Here is a 4,958-nt window from a genome sequence, read left to right as displayed (position 1 = left end):
AAGCAAAGGGACGTTGGCCCGAAGAATTGCCCCAAGTCCTATGGGGTTATAGAACCACAGCTCGAACATCAACGGGACACACCCCGTTCTCTCTAGCATACGGATGTGAGGCTATGTTGCCTATTGAGGTCGAAATCCCAACGATCCGAACTCAAATTTACGACGAAGACTCAAACCACACTCATCTCGAAGAAACCTTAGACTTGATTGAAGAAAAGAGAAACGAGGCTCAGCTAAGGAACGCTGCCTACCAGCAATGAGCTACTAGATATTTCAACAAAAGGGTTCGAGATCGAAGATTCGGTGTTGGAGATCTGGTGTTAAGGCGCGTATTTTTGGCAACACGAGACCCAGCAGCTGGTGTGCTCGGACCAAATTGGGAAGGACCATACCAGATAGAGTCATTCATCCGGACCGGTGTTTACAAGCTGGCGAGATTGGATGGGAGCCTGGTACCGCGAGTATGGAATGGCGAACACCTTAGACCTTACTATTAGTAGTGTAGGAAGTGTGTTGCTTGTAACCATGATTGATTATCTGTAGTAGTTTTTCTGCTTTTGAATTCCATCAAATAAAGATCTATTTCGTTCAATATGTTATCTCTTTTTATTTTTGCAATCTCTCTTAATTTAATAACCTATGGTCACACTCATAGGATATTAAGGGGGCATTATTGGTATATATACCATTGAAATAAAATAAAAAATAAAAAACATAAAAGTATTTGGACATAACAAGATACACAAGCTTAAATAGTTTGGACAACCGAATTATCAAAAACATAAAAGTATTTGGATATAACCAGATACGCAAGCTTAGATAGTTTGGACATAACCGAATTATCAAAAACATAAGAGTATTTGGACATAACCAGATACGCGAGCTTAGATAGTTTGGACAACCGAATTATCAAAAACATAAAAGTATTTGGATGTAACCAGATACGTGAGCTTAGATAGTTTGGACAACCAAATTATCAAAAGATAATAACGTTTGGATTTAACCAGATGTGCAGACTTAATAGGTTTGGAACAAACCAGCTAAAACTAATCGACGAGTTGGAATTTAAACCTACTTCGAAATAAGTCGAGATCGAGATTGGAATATCTTAAAGAAAAATAGTTTTGAACTCATAACCTCGGGGAGATAACCGAGGATGAGGAAAAGTAACTAAGCAATAAGATATAACTAAACCATTCACATTACATACCATACAAGTACTTTCGATTTCATGGTTAAAGTAATATCCGACCTTGATGAATAACGAGATCGGGAGCGGATAATTCGAACAAACAATGCGTGGATGCATCGAGTTTCGAGCCTAAATCCCAACTATGTTTGTAAGAAGAAATAAACATAAAAAAACTCATTCATATAAAATATGCAAAATATTTCGAGCCAAGAAATGTAAAGCATATGTAAGTTTATAAAAAAAAAATTGTATCAGCCCTACGGGCACAAATAAAAATAGTTACAAACAATAGAGGGATGCAGCCCCGAGGTAAGAATCAAGAAGGAGAAGTTCCCTTGGCTTTTCCGGCGTCAACGACACTAGACCCCCCAGGACGAATAGCATGACTATCCTTCTGAGCATCCTCTCGAGCGGCTTCACTCACCTCAAGACGGGCACTCCACCGCTCTACATACTTGGCCTCAAGAGGACCCAGGAAGCTGGTATCGAGATCGGCATTGTCAACCCAAATTTTGTACATGGCCTGGTCTACCGCCTTCTCCTTCTGCTCTTTGAACTCATTCAGGAGGCGGGCCTTCTCGCCTTCCATGATGTCGAAAGTAGCAGCTTTCTCCTCTTCGAGCTTAGCGTTAGCCTTCTCCAGCTCGGCAAGACGAGTCTTCGCCTGTTCAAGCTCGGCTTTCGTCTTCTCCAGCTCCGCGAGACAGGTCTTCACTTTCTCAAGTTCGGTCTTCGAGTCCTTGAGTTCATCAGCCATCTTAAGATGGAGATCCCTCGACTCTTGGGCCAGAGACATACTCGTGTGCACCTCGTTGGTCAGCTTATAATTAAGCTGTGCCGAAACGACAAGGGCCTGAAATACAATGAACGAATTTGATCGCGAGCTGAGACACAAACAGTTAAAGGAGAGTTGCGAAGGCTACCGCGGCAGTGAGTTCAATACTCTTATCATAAAGAGTATTACAGTCCGAGGCCTTGTGCACGAGGTCCCAATGGTCGGCACTGAAGCCAGAAAAACTCTGACCCACTCGAGAGAGGACGTCCGAGCTAAGCACAGCCCCTTGGGTCCCAGCGGCGCCGTCAAGCACGAACTCCTCAATATGAGGTCGGGCCGTCGGCAGTTGAACCTTGGAGATGGAAGGTTTCTTCGGGGGTCGGCCGACTGTTATTTGAGTGTCGGTCAGAGGAAGCGAGACGGGCGCGGTTGAACCAGACGCATCAACCTGGACAATCGGCTCCTCGGTTGTGATCGCAGTAGCTTGAGCCGTTGGGGTCTTCTCGAGGCGTCTGGGGACCTTGGATGGTCGATCGGACCTCCGCGAGGCTCTCGGGCATTTACTCTTCTGAGTTCCAGCTCCCTCATCACTAAAAAGCACAGCGTCGAGATCGGGATCCATGGCACCTGCACAGTTCCAATCGAAGTTAGACATAATGATAATAAGCTTGGAAAATAAAAAAGAAAAAACCAAGTAAAGAAAGACCTAACTGGAACTCTCCCCCGAACTAGAGCTCGGGGACCATGAAATTCCCCCATCTTCAGAAGAGACGTGGGGAGTACCTTCCCTATAGGTGGACGTCAACCTTGAAAGGTCCCTATAATCGTTGGTCCCATATTGGACAGCTATCCCGTTCCACACCTAGTCTGAAGTATACATGGTGTCATACTTCCCGAGCCAACTATCAAACCTATGAACTCGATCGTCTACCCAAGTCCATATGTAGAAGTGGTATCTATCATACGGGCATGAAACTAACCTATCGGGTTTATGCTTTAATAAGGTGGGGGAACACATTCTCGAGGTACATATGGCTTTACCTTCATCCGAGTCTGAACTCGAGGCTTCGTCATTAGCTTCATTCCCCGATGGTGGACTCCTTCGGCGAGCTGGGAGTGAAGGCCTCACCTCTCTCCTCGGGGGGAGGATACCTGTGGTCAAAGGCACCTGCTCCCAATGATCATACTTCTTGTTGGACCAGTCTAAGGTGGACTGGCCATCTCCCAAGAGCCCACAAGCTCTGACCTTACTCTCATGTAAGAGGTACGAGAGAGACCTCCGGCCGTAAGGAAGTTGGAGCAGGGTCTCTCTATGCTCCATCATCGTGACGTCGGGGGTAGGACGTTGAAAATTGGCTGGAAAATAAGACACCTTTTAACTAAGTACAAACCTACAAACCAAAACCCGAGCACAGAGATAAAGAAAACTGGAATACTTACGAATCCGCCTGAATGAGTAGCATCGAGACGGGGACAGGCCGTCTGTCCAGAAGAAGGCTTTTTTGAAATCAGGTGGATGATTAGGGTGATCTTCAAAGTCCTTTTTCTCTTTGGGATAGCTCGAAAGGTAGTAAAAACCATCTCCTCCCCGAGCTCGGGAGGGGTTGCTTTTCAGACAAAAGAGATATAAAATCTCCTGAGGTGAAGGTCCTTCCCACTTCAGCTCGTGGTATAACGACCTTAGGGCTGACAGGACCCTGTAAGAATTGGTGTTGAGCTGGAACGGGGCCAACCCAACAAAGTCAGTGAAGTCCTTGAAGAAAGACTTCAAAGGCAGTAGAGCTCCTGCCTTCATGTGTTCCTGGCTCCAGGCCGCATACCTTAGCTTAATGTCAGGGTTTCCAGTCCCTAGAGCATGGCAGCATCGTTCATTAGAGGTCGGAGCTCGACATCTCAAGGAGCTTGACAGCCTCAGGCCATGTAATGTCAGGATGTCAGTTACCTGAATTATTGAGGTTACTGAGCTCCAGTAGTGCTCGGCCTCAAAAAATTCTTTCCTCGGCTGCGAGGAAGAAGGCTCCCCCATCAATGAAAATTGGAGTTCTCCTGGACGATACGCGACGGTGACCTTTAATGCGGGGTCGAGGGGGATCGGCCTAGGCCCTGAATTGGACTCTGGATAAAGGGCCTCCCAAAGAGTTCTCCTCTTCTTCTCTATGACCTCGTCTAGTTGGCGGCGATAATGAGCTCGAATATCCTCCTACTCGCGCGCAAGCTCGTACTCACGAATCCGACGTTGATTCCGAGCAAACAGGAACTCCGGGCTCGGGGTTTTTGGCAAGTAAGGGATTGCCAGCAATGACCCCCACCGTCTTTCCAGATTCTGTGACATCTAGCGAGAAAGAAAAAATGGTGAGGGCCATGCATGCAAGAATTACGAGCTTGACAGGACAAGCTCGGAGTTTAGGAACAAAACAAGCTCGATACTAAGACCCTTATTAAAGAGTCAGAACGTGTGTCCCACGAGAAAAGGAGGAGGGTGGACAATTTTTTGAAAATCCCGAAAATCAGGGGAAAAAGAGTGGCGGATAACCAGAAAAGGTAACCTTGGGTACCGTGCATTTGTCAAGGCCAAGGTTTTATACCCGATATCTTGGTGCACAAGAAACGTCTTTTAAATTTTTAAAACCCATAAAGCAGAGATCTTGCTCAAACATCAAAACTGGGTATGAACCAATGATGTAAACCCAGTATGGAAACTTAAAACATAAAAGCCTATCGGATAAAAATTCCCTAACGTATTGCACTAAGAAAATAAACTAGTACATTCACAGAGATAACAAGAACAGTATGAACAAAAACTAGGATAAGGGAAAACAAAGATTGGACACTTACACAATAATGGCGATTGCAGAGAAATTGCTGACTGAAGGAGAGGCTGCAAATATGAGCTCACGGACTCGAACAAACCAGAGGTCCTTTGTTTTTTTGGCTGAGAGAACATGCACAAGAAAGAAGTTCTCTGGGATGGCCTCTGGTTTCGTCCCTTCC

The sequence above is a fragment of the Humulus lupulus genome, chromosome 4 (genome assembly GCF_963169125.1).
Source record: "Humulus lupulus chromosome 4, drHumLupu1.1, whole genome shotgun sequence".
NCBI classification, from domain to species: domain Eukaryota; kingdom Viridiplantae; phylum Streptophyta; class Magnoliopsida; order Rosales; family Cannabaceae; genus Humulus; species Humulus lupulus.
This window is presented reverse-complemented; position numbering follows the sequence as displayed.